General features: G+C 44.2%; 2 non-coding genes across 2 annotated transcripts; both read left to right on the top strand.

The window, feature by feature from the left end:
* The first annotated feature begins 2572 nt into the window (after positions 1-2572).
* Positions 2573-2685, top strand: trnal-caa (transfer RNA leucine (anticodon CAA)). Its single transcript has 2 exons — positions 2573-2610; positions 2640-2685. It is a non-coding gene; the product is annotated as a tRNA-Leu (tRNA).
* A 6422-nt stretch (positions 2686-9107) lies between these two features.
* Positions 9108-9181, top strand: trnat-agu (transfer RNA threonine (anticodon AGU)). Its single transcript has one exon. It is a non-coding gene; the product is annotated as a tRNA-Thr (tRNA).
* Positions 9182-17932: the final 8751 nt, after the last annotated feature.

Consider the following 17932-nt stretch of genomic DNA (forward strand, 5'->3'; position numbering starts at 1 on the left):
ATTAGGACGAAGCAGTTGTACACAGGACAGCAGTACCATATGTGTTCTTGATTGATTCAGACTCGTTCTCAGTGGTTCTTGCTCACCAAAAATCTTAAAAGCTAAATGAGGCCCCATCTCACTCTCCCTTTCTGTGGTGCAGCCACTGAGAAAGTATTCATGCAGGCTGATTTAAGATGTTTTCTTTTGATAAGGGACAGCTCTTAAACGGAGATGCACTTAGCTAAGCCTAACTATCATGATCAATGGTCATCCATTGGCGCCTATCTGTCTAGGGAGTGCCGAATGGACATCTGGACTGTATTCCTAAGTGTCAGGAGTAAGTGACTCATATCTCACCTTGATCAACCAATCAGGGATTGGCAGGGCGTGGTAATACCACGTGGGTCTCCAATGCCCGCCAAACTCTCAACCAATCAGCACACATCTGTGTCTTGGTCAAAAAGGGAGCGCAAGCTCAGATCGGGGCTCTCCTTGGCCATTTCCGCGCATCCTCAGAGACAATCACGTGACAACTGCTGTTGTCTGCACTGGGACTTGGACTTTGTTCTAAGCGCGAGGCCGAGGATCCCGTACGTACTCAGAATTCTACCAACGTGAATGCTCTGCTTGATCAACGGCAGCCTACAGTTGGACCCTCGTCAACAACCTGAATAGCTTATTCAGAAGCAGCGCTGGTCCGGGAACGAACCAGCTTCTTCCCGGGCAAAAGAGTGACTTGTGAGGACTTGCGGTCACACTCTGTGCATAGATACTTTCTACTAGCCAGCCGGACTGCTGGTAGATCCCCTCGGAGCAACAACTGCCCTGCGCGCCCGTCCAACTCCGAGCTGCACCTCGACTGGTTGGCCGGTAGCCAGAGGACCCCGGGACAACGCCCATTGGACAACCGCTGGAACCGAGGCTGCAACAGAGCCTGTCAGCTGGTTTGGTGTTCGTGCCGGGAAATTCCAAATCCATACACAGTGGATAAGTAAACCCCATGTTCTACATTGCGTCTCGAGAATTCAATTGTACCTCAACACAAGTTGTTATCAATTTAATTCATGAGTATTGCATTTACTTCCGAGTTTAGAGTAACAGTGGGGAATAACACTGATTAGCGATTTGGTAACCGAACGATATATATTGACATATATTCTCTGTTGTGTATCTCTTTGTGTTTGCATCTCTTCGACATTATATACCTTGTATATTGATAACCCTCACAGTAAGTTCTGCCGCTTGTATCCAGGCAGACTGGTATATGTTTGGTGCACAATTTATATTAATAACTGTATCTCGTGTATTGAACCCGTGTGTGTGCGTTGTTAGTTGTTCTGACGATTGATTTTCTAAAAGCCACAACGAATCACCTCGTGATTACTGCTGCAATGAATAATTGTCTCAGTAAACCCATCAAACCTCTACACAGCTAAGGAAGAGTAGCTCGGAAAATACCCAACTCAACAAGCGAGCGCGTTGGTTGCTCTTGCTCTTAATGCAAGGAGCTGTTTTTTTTTTTCGCATTAATTATTAACCAGAAACAGCTGCACAACTGGCCGCATTTGTGATTATGTCACTTCTCTGCTTCAGCAAGGTCAATAAAAGACTCTGAAAGTAGTAGAGAAAAACCGAATTAAAATCATATTAGCAATTCTGAGCGATATCTGCATACAGGCAATCCAAAAAGAACGTTGAAATCTTTGAATATCATCTCTCTATATATTGCGCTGCTTTTTACTTGGAGTAAAACTATTGGATTGAAGGGTTAAAATGTATTGTTGTTATTTGGAGAAATCAATGAACTCGTGATTTTATATGTTTTAAAAGACGGTCATGCGCACAGAAAAAAGACAGTGCTGATTATTTTTCTGGAGACGGAGCACTGATGACCTATCCGAGCCAATTGATAAAGCCCACCCAGTGGATACTCTAGCAGAACGTGGTAGAACGATCACCATTGTAACCGAGGCAACCACAGGAACAACATCAAGAAGCACAATCAATTCCCCATTTAAATCTTTCGTGTTAGGTATGCCATGTGAAAGCATGAAGTAAATCCTCTGATCTCTTTTGAACATGGACAAGGTATTTCTGATGGAGAGCTATGAGCAAAGATTTAATAAGCTACTCCTGCCGATGATTCAGCTTAAAGAAGTAAAAGCTTCACAAACAAAAGCAGCTCGCTACCACAGCCAATATTAAATGTACTTGGTGGCACATTACCATTTGCACTGGCTCAAAAGTGGTCTTGGCAGACGTTGTTCCCTACGTAAAGCTGAAAGCGCCAAAGAGCATTTCCATTGAGAAAAAAAATCTTTCTTGATGTTAAACATAGAGAGCCTGCCTTTTAGAAGTTCTCCCTCTAAACACCTTGTGCAGCCTCCCGACAGACTAACAAAAAGCGCCTTTTCACCAACTCAATTTATAATATGCCCCTCAAAACTCGCAACCGAATAACAATCCATCCGTATATTTGATTTCCAAGATCCATTCAAGGCAACTTGGCTCTTCGCAAGCAAATCATTTCAGGGAAGAAACTCAGTTTAGTCAACTACTGGTGCATTCAGCACACCACTTGCTTTCGCTTGTCAGGGTGGCCGAGTGGTCTAAGGCGCCAGACTCAAGGACGTGTGTCTTTCCAGCTGGCTTGGGTGTTCTGGTCTCCAAATGGAGGCGTGGGTTCAAATCCCACTCCTGACAGCTTCTGTTTTTACCTCTCTTGAATTGTTCTAGTGCTAGCTGACAGTGAATGACTGAAATATAAAAGCAGCAGAAGAAAGCAAGCAACTCAGTGCAATTTGTGAGTATTCTGCACTGTTAAAATGCACAGGTTTTCATACTTTTTGGAATTCGTAGCTCAAGAAGTGACTCCTGTTTCATTTTCTATTCACCAACTCGATTTGCATTCCGCCCCTCACACCTCACAACAGAATAACAAACGGCTTCATGTGCCACAGCATTCCCCTGTAGATTTGGTTTGCACTATGAATTAGGCGACCCCGAATGAAATATTTTAGTGTTGGCTCAAATGTGAGGAATTTCATGAACCCTCAAAAAGGAACGCTTGCAGAAAATGCCAGCAATTCAAAGCGTGTAGGCAGCATGAACAGACCAATTCTGCAATTTCTTTTATTGCGGGCGGTGCTTTCCGAGTCGATGGCTCTGCATTAGAAATGAGAAGTGCTGAACTCTAAACACGTTCTTGCCATAACTGCTACTCCTGCTGCTACTCCTTCGTCCTCGAAAAAAGAAAAGACAGGCATGTTTTGAGTCTCAAAATGATCTTCTGGATCCACAAGAAACATGTAAATTTGATTGATTCCGCAGTATTTTGGATGTACTGTACTTATAACTTCCATTGAAGAGAGATTTCATCAGTTGCATGAAATTGAAACTTTCGACTTTTTGTCTGGTATTGAAAATATGTTAAAAAAAAACCATAAACAATTTTCTTACAAACAACTCATGAATTATTGCCAGGATCTATATTTAGTGTTCGGTAGTGATAACACTGCTAATATTGATTGAGTAGAAATCTATGATGTATTGACAGCTTTATCTGAAGCAAGAAGTCCTAGAACGCCATCTATGAAGTTTTAGGATTCATACCAAGAAATGCCTTTTGTTTCCCACCCCAACTGTTGCTTTGGCATTACACATTATGTGAACATTACCAGTTTTGGTAGCTTCTGGGCACGATTTTCCTAAACTGAAACTTATTACAAAATTCTTGTAAATCAGGACTAATTTTAATATCAAATGAAATTACTACAGAAGAAAAGGCTTACTGAAATATGAATAAGACTATGCAAGCCTAAAAAGTAGAACAATTCAATTTCTATAACTTATTTTTTAATGTTTTGAGAAATTGGCTCACACCCCGGAAGACACTAACGTTTCTCTTTGTTAGAGTATGTGAATAACAGTTTAACCCCAAATATTTGTAATTGTGATTCTGTTAAAATTCAATAAATCGTCTATCAACAGTAAGAAATTATAAAGAAAGTAAAAAATTGTTTTATTACAGAAACTATAAGACAATGAAGAGAGTTTACTTCGCTTTTGTTCTTTTGACTTAAGCGTTCAGGATCCGAACCCATCTGCGGACGGTTGTGTTTCTTGAATCTCTTGTAATCATCAAAAGTCGCTGTTTTGTGCTTCAGTTTTTTATCGAGTTGTACCATGGATATTTTATATGATCAATACTTTACATGCTCTTTTGCATTTTCCTTCACATACAGAAAAAGTTCAAGTTGTTCATATCACTGTGCTGCACATTTACGCTGGACCACCTGTAACAGTACAGGACACACAGTGAGGAATTCGTACGGCTTTCAGCTCAGTGCGGAGTCCAGAGGGAGGACTCGCTCGCTGAATCATCTCTCAGGAAATCCCGGGTGAGATTCAAAAGGTAAACCTGGCTCTCTATGAACACGAGCAAAGAGTTCTCACTCAACAGAAGATTTCAATGTGAGTACAGTTATATAAAACACCTGAAGATGCCAGGGATTGAACCCCGGACCTGTGGAGCAGTAAGTGACTTGTAGCGCTGACATAAGAGATACTTACATAAAGTGCTTTTACTGACCATATTACAAATCACAGGAAGTAAGGTCTTGAAACATTGGGCAGTAGTGGGATTTAAACCCATGCCCCTGAGAGAGTGGAGCCTAAAATCCAGCATATTAGACCATTCAGCCACACTACCTCTGGCCCCTTCTCCTTTCCTCTCGTTGCTGAGTATAGGTGCCTTCATGCAATTGAGCCAGGTTTGAATCCCAGCCAATGCATCTCCAAATCTTTTCAAATGAATCTGTGATCTTGTAGCACATCCTCTGAAACCAGCAATCGAAATTGGAAACGTCTTCTTCAACACTGAAAAGCTCAATTAGGATGAAGCAGTAATACACAGGACAGCAGTACCATATGTGTTCTTGATTGATTCAGACTCGTTCTCAGTGGTTCTTGCTCACCAAATAACTAAAAAGCTGAGGAAGAACGCTACGAAAAATACTAATCAAAATACAAAATAATAATCAGTATTAACCAGAAACAGCAGAAAAACTGGTCACAATTGTGATTATGTCGCTTCTCTGCTTCAGCAAGGTCAATAAAGGACTCTCTGAAAGTAGTAAAGCACTAAAGCACTGCAAAACTGAATTCAAAATCATATTAGGAATTCTGAGTGGTGCCTGCTTACATGCAATCCAATACGGATGTTGTCTTTAAATAAGAATTCTCTATGTTTCCCTGCCTTGTCCCTGGAGTGAAACTATTGGATTGAAGGAATTCTTCTGACAGGTTTACAAGGTCCCGTTGATATTTGGATAAGTCTATGAACTCGTGATTTTTATATACTTTAAATAACTGCCATACACACAGAATAAAATGACAGTACTGATGATTTTTCCTGAGATGAAGCACAGCTTATCTTTCCAAGACTGCTTATAAAGGCAAGCCAGTGGATACTCTAGCAGAACATGGACAAACGTTCAGCTTCGTAACCAACAAATTCCCAATTTAGATCTGACATGTGAGGTATGCTTTGTGATTGCTTGAAGTGAAACCCACAATCTCTTTTGGACTTAGACAAGTTATTTCTGATGGAGCGCTATGCGGAAAGACATAATCAGCTCTACCCCTGAGGATGACTCGACTTGAAAATGCAGAACATTAACATTTCACAGATAAAAGGAGCACAACCGACATTAAAATTGAGGGCGCACTGTGATTTGCACTGACTCAAAAGTGATCTTGGTAGACAAACTTCCCTGCTGAAGGTGGAAACGATAAATTGTGTTGAGAAGAAGAAACACTTTTTTCTCCCTGCTTTGATGTTAAGCTGATAAAGTAGCTTTTAACACATTGCTCCATTTGGTGGTTGTAACACAAAAACTCCTAGCAGCAGTGGGATTCAAGCCCACACCCCAAAAGAGACTGGAGCCTTAATCCAGCACCTTAGACCGCTCGGCCACGCTACCCACTGGGCCCTCTTTTTTTGTCTCATTACTTGCCCGGAGGAAGCCGGGTGGGTTTTGCTCTTGTCACCCGAATTAGTGGCGTTATGACCGTGGAACCGACTGCACCTGCTTTTTCTGAGATGCTTCCCCTCTCATGGCGAGATCTCGACTTCTTTAACACCTCTGGATAAAGATCTTCTGTGGAGCAGGTTTCAGACCTCTGCGTACAGCACCCTTGATGTCATTTTATTTTTACAGCAGCCGCATCCAGAAAGTTGTGTCCTTTACGTTTTATTTGAACAACAAAACTACATACAATACAAACAAGAGCACATATAACGTATCAAGAAAATCGTCAGGGGCACATGCTATAATACAATTACACTTTATGAAAAACGATTACACAAGGTAAATAAAGATAAGGTCCGCACAGCTCGTTCTTACATTTCGAAAGAGTCCGTAAATACCCCTTTACGTCTATTTTGAACTGTTCAAACGTAGGACTCTTCCCAGACCATTTCACTTTATACCACATTCCTAAACGAGGATGCTTCTCCTGTTTTAGAACTATTTTGGGCGGTATGGCTTATACAACACCCCCACAGTATTCTAATGGTGGACTGCAGATCTGTGCTATAGTTCAGTCGAATTCAAAGGATCCAGCAATCTTACTGGATTTGACTGGGATTCTGAAATGTCTCTTGCAAAAGTATTCGGGTTTGCTTGAACCTTTGATAAAAAAAGTGATCTGATCTGAAACTACCCAGCTTACAATCTCTGAGGTAGTTGTCACTAAACTCGGACGTGATGTGGCACACATGTGCCGTGTGCCTTTACTTTTGTAAAAAACTGGTATCGGGAAAAGTTTCTTAATATTTCTTTTGATTAGCATGCAAGAAAATGTGATCATTACCTATGGAATTTCCCGCCAGCGTGGAGCTTGAATTCACAACCTTGAGACTCAGTGTTCAAGAGTCACAGAAGAGGTCAGCCTGGTCTTCAGTTTGCCAACGATAAGCTCCGGCAGTGCTCCTCTGTAAAGCAGATTGTTCGGATCGGCTATGTGGGACGGCACTTCGATACTAAGATCGTTTGCAGCACACGCATGGTTTCCCCCTTCACGCAAAAAACATAGACGAAGGAAACTCTCTTGTCTTGGGCTGCTGACTCCCGGATTTAAAGCGCTCTGGGTGCCAGCTATGTCTCTAACAAGCACACTATAAAGACAGGAATTACACTTTGCTCACGTCACGCATGGAATGGCGAGGCTACTTGTTCCAATATTATCTAGTCTCACCTCATATGGTGCCGATTCCTGGTTTTCATTTAAGAAAGAGCACTGCAAACACCGTAAACAGTGCAAAACGTGTGATGAAAGAAGTCTTTTCCCCCCTTTGTCTAAAGCAGAACACAGCGGAGTCATGCCGAGGGTTGTGAGATCAAGATTTCAGTGGAGCACTGTCGTCTACGTCTTTAGCTACATGAGTTGGACATCCTCTTGTACAGGGAAAGCAGATTGAGATCCTCTGACATGAAAAGTGACAGATAAAAGCCATTTCTCATCCTTTCTCTTAGTGGTGGAACTATCGCATTGTAGATTAAGCCGGCCCAGGGACGCCAAATATGTAATCATAGTGGCTCTCTGAAGGCACCAGTTCTGTAGGGTTTGGGCATTTACTGAGACAATTATTAATTGTAGCAGTAAATCACAAAGTTGATTCTTTTGGTGGCTATAGAATCCAACCATGCGACATAACTCAAACAACGCGCACACACAGGTACTAACACACGAGGATACATTTATTAATACATAGCATATGCATGTAAACCCAACAGATCTTATCGAGAGGGTTATCAGAATACAAAAGGTATATATTCAATCAGTTACAAAGTGTAACACATATCAAGAGGACATACGTTCAGTATATCATTCATTAAGACCGTTTCGTAAAGTGAACTTGGTTACAACTTCTACATTAGATACTCAAACAAGTACATAACTCTTAGGAATTAAATTGATATCAACTGGTTTGGATAACAATTGAATTCTCGAGCTGTAATGCATTGAAGTTGAATACTCATCCAATCTTTGGGGATTCAGATCTCCTGCGGGCACAAAGAAACAGTTGCAGGCTGTTGCTGTCCAATCCGCGCTCTCTGGCTCCGTGCCAGGCTGTGCTGTGCGGCTTGCGACGGTGCGCTGCTGATGCTCACTGACCGGCTAGTTAGTGTTGGCTTTAACTAGCAAAGTTTGTGCACAGGAGAAAAGATGACTGTGGGTCCCAGCAAGTTAGGAAGAGGACCGGTTCGTTCCTGATGAAGAGCTAGTTCTGAATAGTAATTCAGCTGTCCACAGTTCCGACCTGTTCACGAGGCCTGCTGCTGGTTACTCTCTGGCAACCTCCACTCTAGACTCTTAGAACAAAGGAAAGTTCTGGCGCTCGGACACACTGGCCGTTCCGTGGTTGTCCGGGCTGAGTCTCAGGATGGTCAGGAGGCGCGCTGCGAGAATGTCCTGCCCTTGGGAGCCTCCTGCTCCTGGGCCGTCCTGCCCTGGAATTCTCCTTTGAATTCCCTTTAGAATTGTTGCATCTGAATCTGAATCTGAATCTGAATCTCGTTGAATCTGAATCTGAATCTGAATCTCTCAGGCTCTCTGTGTTGCCTGTTTTTACCTGGAGGAACTTCAGCTCATAGATTGGCTGAAAGTTCCATGGGCATCAGAGTCCCACGTGGGTTACTCGGCCCTACCGGTCCCTGATTGGTTGATCAAGGTGAGATATGAGTCACTTACTCCTGACACTTAGTAATGCAGTCCAGATGTCCAACTGGCACTCCCTAAACAGATAGGGGCCAATGGATGACCATTGATCATGATAGCCAGGCTTAGCTAAGTGCATCCCCCTGTGGGAGCTGTCCTTATCAAAAGAAAACATCTTGCATGAATGGTTTCTCTGTGGCTGCACCACAGAGATGAACAGAGAAATGGGGCCTCATTTGGGAAGCTCAGAAACACTTAATTCTGCATTATTATTAAGCCTCGCCGCTACAGCATGTAAATGAGGCAACTTGCAAGGCGAGCAGGCTCGGTGCACACCGAACGCAGATGTCTCAGAGCAGTTGAGACGTGTCCAAGTGGCTGTCAAAGGACAGCACTTTGCCGGCGCCGTGGCTTAGTTGGCTAAAGCGCCTGTCTAGTAAACAGGAGATCCTGGGTCCGATTCCCAGCGGTGCCTTTATTCCTGTCTTACTGTACAGAATTTATCCTTATGGGCAAATCCCATGCCTTTTAATTCAGGTGCATGCAAGTGTTCGTTTCCTTTCTGGAACAACTTGTTTTGAAAGAAATCTATACAGCTTGCGAAAGATGAAACACAAATCTTTCTTATCAGTGAGGAAGAGGTACTCCCAGCAGGCCAGCTAATACCAGCAAAGTTTTTTTTTCACCCTAACCCAGAGAATGGCGAAAAGCGAGGCGCCTGTGGCTCTGCAGTGTAATCAGTTCGCGAGTTCGGCGGTTAGCTGAAAGAGTGGTAAATGGAGCTCGCCCCAGCCCGTCCTTATTCTTTTAAAGAGGATAAAAAATTAACTGCGCCGCCATTACTACCAGCTTTAAAAGACTGCCATGGGCACGGAAAAAAACACACTACAGATGACTTTTCTGGAACCGAAGCAGAGATTCCTTTACGAACCAACTGATAAAGCTCAGCCAGTGAATACTGATAACAGAATGTGAAAGCACGATCAACTTTGTAACTGCAACCACAGGAAAAACAGCAAGAAGCAGGCTCCATTCCCCATTTAAATCTGTCGTGCGAGGCATGCTTTTTGCACGCATGAAGTAAATCCCACGATTGCTTTTGAACTTGGACAAAGTACTTCCAAAGGAGCGCTATGCGCAAAGATTTATCATGTTCTTTACCACCCCTGGGTGCTGCAGGTGCTTCAGGTGGAGAAAGGCCTGCAGGTAATACAGTACAAGAAGCTGCTCAGGCAAGGTGATGTCTTGCCCAGTCTGTGCAACACATCTCTCTTTGCAACCATCAACACCTTCCAGCAATCCTTCATACTTGGTTCTGGACTCTGCAACTGTCTATATCTGTTTGAGAAATTCGTACTCATCAACTTTTTTTGTATTCAAATTAAAAGTACAACTGAAAGAAGTTTTATAATGAAAATGACCTAATTTTAGTAATCTCTTGGCAACATTCTTACTGTTCTTCTTCTGAATATCCTTTAGGATACTTTGGAAGTTGATGATGAGGTTAGCCAGGCTGGGATCCTCTACTTTCACACTGATATCATTTAGGATGTAGCCCGGAAAATGGTTTATGTTCTTAATATAATTAGCAATGATTTGGTGAGACAGTCCAGTGGTCTTCATTTGGTTACAATAATTGTTGTTTTGGATAGGCCCTTTACAAAGTTTAAGGAAGATGCAGATGGATCCATAAAAACAGGAATCTGGAAACATTTTCTACCTGATAAATGTAGAGTCACTATGTTTATGGCTGAGATTTCACATGGGTGAATTTTAAGCTAAGGAGTAAAAACATGTGCTATGGAAATATCACTGCTCAATTTTAAATGCCTTTAAAAAATAAATACCTCCTGAGAGCAATCTGCCACTCCAAGATCCTTGGTAAGGTCCTGTTTAAACCCAGCCAGGTGAGGAGCATCCAGGGAGTGCGTTCTGTCCAGTCCAGCCTGGGTCACCATCTTCCTGAAAGCCTGCTGATGGCTTTTAAGAACTGGGGGGACAGAAGGAATACAAAATACACATTTAAACATTTTTACTTCTAAGACAAACTAGAATACAAGTATAAAACAAAAGATACATTTGGAAAAAATAGAAAGTTCTCCAGAACTCACATCTTCCCCTTCCTCTTCCACTTCAGTCTCTGGCATCTCTTCCTCCTGGACAGCAGCCTCTTGCTCAGGGCATCTGGACCACTGGTATATCATTTTAACATACCCTTACATAAAGGTAAAGGTTAGAAATGAAACAGAAGAACCCTTATAAATTCTAAATATCTTACCTTGCTGATGTGTCTTCAAGATTCCACATAAAACAGTCCATGGACTCCGCCAGTCTCACATTCTCACCACACATGAGCCCTATGCTCTTGCAATCCCTGACCTGCCGATTCCTCAAGTGATTCAACAAGTCCTTCCTGGCCTGGAGAAGGACCTTGCTGATCTCCTCTGCTGAGGCTCATTTCATACACACCCTCTTTAGGTGAAGAGGAAACTGGTCAAATGTCTTCAGGCAGGTCTTGCACACCAGAGGAATCCTCATGGGTCTCTTTTGAAAATAAATAACTTTTGTGTAAAGGAACAAGTCAAGACTGTTTCAGTTTCTTAACCGAGCCTTAATTTTCTCTCCAATAGCTTCACCATATTGTTTATTGTATTTTTATCAGAATTATACCTTGCTCTAAAATAATGACTTTATAAAACAACTTAACTCTTACTTGGTCTTGTTCGCAGTCTTTCCAGTAGAAGTCGTTGTAGAATCTAAAAACTGCTGTGATAATTTGATCTGCCCGAGTGTCCTTCCCTAACCCAGTATTGATAGTTTGTGTACTGTAGGGTCCAAAGGTGGTGTTCTGCAATTTCCTCCCATAATGTTTCTTTGATCAGTTGGAAGTAAGTGTGAAAGCTTCCTCCCAGTGGGGAAGCTCAAGATCCTCTAGTTGTATGACAGATTTTCGTCGTAGTGCTCTTCGAGGATCTGCAGTGTGGTGTGAAGCCAATTTTTGGCATTGCTTACCAGCTTCAGATATGTGAGTTTAGGTGGCTTGGCAGGTTTTATGAGTTCCTCGGTCTTCCGTCGTAGGCTGGCGGGTGCTCGGTTCTCCCGTCCAATAAAACTGCTGTGTTTTGTAAATGGTGGACTGTTTGGATCATTTTGTAGATGATCCTGGTTCCTTGGTGGAAGGTATCCTGTCTGACATGTTTGCTGTGTAGGCAGTGTGGAGGGTGACCATATGGTTGCGTGCATTGTCAACTCTGGATTGATCCATACTTACCATTTAAATGCCTAAAGCTTTGTTGACACCGTTAGGTTTCCACTGTTAGGCAGCTTTAACTCTGTAGAATCTGTGGCTCCATAGGAAGACTATATTGCCTTTCTGTGTGTCGCTATGTTTCTGCCTGGGTCTTCTTCAGGCATTGTTCTGGAACACTGTGTCCATGCTGGCTTGTTTTTATCCTGTTTTGTAAGGGGCAGTGTGTTGTAGTTCCTCCTAGGGGGCTAGTTTGTATCCTATGGTCTGTGTTCCTTCTGTACGTTTCTGTATGAGTAGGTGCAGTTTCAGTTGGTGAATGGGTTTCTGCTTTCCCTGGTGGGGATTATGCATGGACCATTAACATCTCAATAGGCAATCAGGGTCTTTTGTTTTCCTCCCTAGTAGGACTGTGCAAGCTGTGTGAGTTTCCATAGCTGATTGGTTTCAGTTATTCTTCTGTTTGTTGCGTGTTAGTATGGTGAAGAGTTCCAGTCCCTGTAGGATCTGGCTAGTTAGGAGAGGGGAACGAAGCTCCTTCTCCCAGACTTTATCCGAGAGGGGACCATCTGGGACAAGGAGAGGACTCTCCTTCCAACGACTAAAACCCTCCCAGTTTTTCTGATGTACAGGTCTTGTGTAAAGATAGTATTAAGTCTTTTGATCCACTCCCTTTCCTTTTTCTTTCTTTCTGTCTCTGTCCAGTTGGGGTTGCTTTCCAGTCCCGTGGTTCCTGATGTACCTGTGTTGTGTCAGCTGGGTTCGGATGGAGTTACCCGTTCCCCCCACATAGGTCACCCCGCACTTTTTGCACTGGATGCTGTAGATGGCGTTATTGATGTTTTCTGAGAGTGCCCTTTGCAACTGGAAGATTTCTTTAGTTTCTTTGTTTTGGATAGTTGTTTTCTGTTATGAAATGTTTGGCTCTTGGTGTATATGATCTGTTGTGTACAGGTTTTAGCTTGCTTTGGTCTAATTAATGCTAAAGGTTTTTGTTTTTTTCTGTGTGCAGATATGATTTTGTGCTCCCTCAGTATGTTTGTGTTTTCTAATATCATGGTTTTTGGTTGGTTTTTATGCTGAGTTGAAAATATGATGTGTTGAGGGGTATTTTTCTGTCATCTGGAGTTTTTCTATTTAGAAATGTTTGTGCCACATTTTTGAGGAAACTTTGTGTGTATCTTCTCTGGCATAAAGCTTGGAAGAGTGTTTATTTGGCTTCCTCAAAGTCTTGTTGTTGTGTACAGATTTTGTGGAAGTGTAGGAGTTGTGATTTTACCAGTCCTTTGAAAGTATGTTTTGGGTGGAAGCTATCCTTGTGCAGTAAGCCGTGTGAATGTGTCTTTGAAAAATACCTTGATGTCCAGTTTGTCTGTGTTGTTGAAGGAAGAAACTTTGTATGTGGTGGTGTCTAGGAAGTCTATCAGGCTACCATGCTTGGTGTATTTGAGTTTAATGGACCTGTGGTGTGTGTTGAGGGTGTTAATGATTTCTTGTAAGGCTTGATATGTGCTGCCTATATGTTTATTTTTTATATCTTTGCCCTGTGATGGACTGGTGTCCTTTCCAGGGTGTAGCCTGCCATGTGTCTATTTCTTGCCACATTTTAAAGTGGAGTTATAATCGTACTATTTTTACAGTTTTAAATTGACATTTACAAATGTATATTAAAGCAGCTACCCACCTGAACTAAACTATGTCAGCATGTGTAGTCTGCAAAGGAACAAGTAATAGGTTTATTCCATACTGAAAAGAGAAGAGAGAAAACTCAACGTTTCGTCTGTGAAGCCTTCAGGTGTGAGAAAGACAGGGCAGGTTACAAAGGTTAAATAGCACAGAAGAACAAAAGCTGGGATAGGGGAGGAGGCAGGAGCGGCAGAGAGGCCACTCAGGAAGTGCAAAGTGGAGAGAGGTGAAGAAAGGTATGAAGTCAAGACCTGCAAGAGAATAGAGAAGATTACATTAAAATAAGTCAGTCATTGAGAGATCCTGGCCATTTGAGGTAAAAAGAAAAACTATGGGCTTGCAGAAATCTTTAACCTTCCCAGCCCTAATATGTTCTCTGAATCGTTCTCCTAGACTCCTTTCGGTTTTCCAAATGTAGATAGCTGGGCATTTTTTGCAAGCGATACAGTAAATGAGATACAGGATGTTGTCAGGGTTATCCGGAATTGTCCTGTGATGCCCTGAATGTTGTTAGATATGTATTTGCAAGTGATGCAGCGAGTGCTGTTGCAGGGGAAGGTGCCAAGTGCGAGGGAGCTGTGAACAAGAAGCTTATGTGGTGGTCAGCGATAAGAGATGATTGGGCGGTCGGGAAAAAGAGTACCGATGGAGGGATTGTCCTGTAAAATGGAGTCATTGTTAATGATGGTCCTGGGGATAGAAATTGGGTTAGGGTGGTAGGAAAGCACCGAGGGAATGCGGTTGTGAGACCAGGAGTTCCGGATTGAGTTGATGAGCCGAGGGCTGTTTTTGGCCTGGGAGTAGAATAAAGTGACACCTTTCGTCAAACTTTTTGACAGGTACCACGCCCCCTTTTTCAGGCAATGGGAGGCCGCCATGGGCAGATGTCCTGCCCCCTTTTTGGCTAATGGTGCATCATTACGAGTGGATGTCCCGCCCCCTCCAGAGCCAATGGTGTGTCATTATGAGTGTTGTTGTCCCGCCTTCCACTCCCTGGGCCTCAGGGTCCAAATACCCACCATTGCATCCCCCTCAATTTATAAATAAGTGTATGAAAGCACGTATTAGCGACGAGGGTTGGAAGGTGATCAAGTCTGCCGTAGGTTTCAGCGCGCTCTATTATAACCCTAAGGAATCGGGGCGTTACGGCGGTGTGTGGGGAGTCTGGTGAGGGCCGCGAGTTCCCGGGGTGTAAGCGGCACCAGCCGCAGCCAGGTGTCAGACTGGTTGACCCTGATAGCATGTCTCAAAAAACATCAAGCGCACGCGCACGCACACAAACACACACACACACACACACACACACACACACACACACACACACACACACACACACACACACACACACACTGAGTAAAGTGGGCCGCGAGATCCCGGGGTGTGGGCTGTTGCAGCCAGGGTGTCACACACCACTGAGTGCGGGGTCAGCTTTTGCTAAAAAGAAGACGAAGTGTTGAAAATGATATACGCTAAGCGCAGATTGAAACAACAATTCCATTATCAGAAAAAATATTTTAGCAACTTACCTCTTCAGTTTGCATAGCAGAGGAATTCGATGATTCACTACTCAAAGAAGCCATCTTCGCAGCAGTCAATATCGGGGCCTGACAGCTAAGGTGTCACACTTCAAAACCGGCAAGTCGGCTCATTTAAGCATAAACTCCAAATCCGTAACCATGCCTACATAGCTCAAGACAGTTTTCAAATGGTTGTGATGTTTTAGAATGCCCCACCATATCCCCCTGCCCCAAAATCACACGTGTTTTATCGAGAGCGTAATCACGTTCAATCGCGTAATCAGAAAGTAATCACGTTGAATTAAAATACGTAAGCTTATTTTTAATGAGAAATTCTCAACAGCTTTACAAAAGTTTGAAATACTTTTCCACATACCGTGAATGTAAAGTCTTTAAACCTTAAAAATATTCACATGCAACCCAAACCTCAAATGATGTGTGTTTGCCTAGAAAAGAAATTACATTGAATCAAAAAATGTAACTTATTTTATTTTTTGAGAAGAGCATTGTGGGGCTGGTCTTTATATTTTAGTGGATAGGTCATAAAAGTGTTAACATAATTGAATATGACACATTTAGCAGCGATAACTTTTAAGTACAATAAAAAAAATGATATTTATAATGCTTGAAGATTTTAACAATATAACGGACTTTACTAAAATGTTTACTTTTAAAATAAATCCTCACCCAGGCATCTGCCGTTAAAGGTTATGGGATGTAGACCCACGGTATCCAAAGAGGAACAGCTCTTTCCAGGGCACGCCGTCAAGAACAGCTCCTCGGACAGCGCGAAACAGGCCATCCAGCAGATCCATCAAGCACGCCCTCAAATCCTTCAATCCATCACAACTGAAAAAAAAGAGGTGCAGCAGCACCTCCGTCCACTTCCTGCACACAGGGCAGAGGGAGTCCTCCTCAGCATGGAAGCGCTGCAGTACCATCTTGGTGAAAACGCAGTTGTGACGGATGAAGTCCAGCTGCTTGCATCTCTAGGGCAGGAAAGGCAGCCTCAGACATGCCCAGATCCATGTCGGCTCGAGGTGGCGGAAGATCTTACCACAGAACTCCTCAGAGATTGGCACACTGAACCGTTTCGCCACCATCAGCCTGTAGAACATGCTGGTGGTGCACTCCAGGAGGTCCACCCCACGGTCCCCCCACTTCACCCTCAGCTCCAGCCAGGCTGGGCCTGCTGCCCCGTCTTGTGGACGGAGCTTCTCCAGCCAACTGTCCGGGAGACCGAGTTTGAGCTGCTCGTAATCCTGATGGATCTTACTGACAGGCAGCTTGTTGTCAACCTCTCGGACAGCGTCGACAATAGCCTGGGTGGGCAGAAAACTGTCCTTTACTTCATAAAGAAGATCCTTGACCTTGGATATGCCAGCCTCGTAGAGCCGCCTGTTCCATCGAGACCCCAGCAGGGGGTTGAGGAACAGAGGCTGCTCCAGAAGCTGGGCCCGGGTCTCCGGCGTGTAGGAGACATGCTGGGACATGAACTCCCCCCACGCCAGCAGGACCTCCCTGTAAAAGGGGGGCAGATGTTTTACCAGCCCCGGAGTCAGCCTCATCAGGAGGGTCTCCTGCCCCAAGCCCCCACAAGTCATCGAGGTAGCGTACGATTAAAAATCTTCCAAATGCCGACATTATCCAGGTCAAGGAATTTCTTCACTACTTTCAGCCTAAAGCTTTTCAGCTTCAGGCCTACATCACACAGCTTCAGCCCACCCCTGGAGATTTCCCCAATGAGGGTGTCATGAGCAACCCGTGGAGACTTCCCCTCCCACACGAATCCCACCACAAGTTGCCTAATCTCGTTCTCTACACATTCAGGAAGAGGCATCACAGACACTGGGTACCACAAGAGGCACAGGCACAGTGTGTTAACGAGCAGGACCCTTCCCTTTAGGGTCAGGGACCTGTGTCTCCACTGATTTAGCCTGGCCCTCATCTTAATGAGCTTCTCCTTCCACAGGAGAAGCCCAGTGGCCTGCTCATCAGCGCTAATGTAGACGCCAAGGACCTTCAGGTGACCCGTCTCCACCCTGAAAGGGTAGCCGAGGAGCGGTGCAAGGTCTGCCCTCCCCACTGGCATGACCTCAGACTTCTCCAAGTTTACCTTGGCGCCCGAGGCAGCGCAGGAGGCCTGCACCACCTCCAAAATGGCCGAGATCTCCGCCACCTCTGCCAACGTCAGTGTGGTGTCGTCAGCATATTGGTATATCAACGAGGTGGCGGTGCCCCCAGGCAAGGTGACACCGCACACCCCCTCCTTACTGGGGATCGCCAGACCCAGGGGCTCAGCCACTAAGGAGTAGAGCAGAGCTGACAGAGGGCAGCCCTGCTGCACTGACCTGGTCACTGGAAAGAAGCTTGTGAGGGAACCGTTCACCTTGACACAGCTCATGATCCCCTTGTACACGAGCCTCACCCAGGAGATGAAGGCCTCGCCGAAGCCGAAGCTCTTCAAGACCTCAAACAGGAAGGAATGCTCCACACTGTCGAAGGCCATCTCCTGGTCCAGTTTCAGGACGTATCCGCCCTTCGGCTGCTCCCGCATAAGGTCCACGACATCTCTGATGGAGCACACCGTGTCCGCGATGTCTCTCCCCTTGACGCAGTAGGTCTGCGAAGGCGACAGGATCCTGGGCAGAACCTTCCCGAGCCTGAGGGAGAGAACACGAGTTAGGATCTTATAGTCTGTGTTCAACAGACTGATCGGGCGAAAGTTTTTCAAAAGGGAGGGATCCCCCTGCTTTTTGTAGACGAGAGATCACCC

Source organism: Lepisosteus platostomus, chromosome 5 (assembly GCF_059453375.1).
Source record: "Lepisosteus platostomus isolate fLepPlt1 chromosome 5, fLepPlt1.hap1, whole genome shotgun sequence".
NCBI classification, from domain to species: Eukaryota; Metazoa; Chordata; class Actinopteri; order Semionotiformes; family Lepisosteidae; genus Lepisosteus; species Lepisosteus platostomus.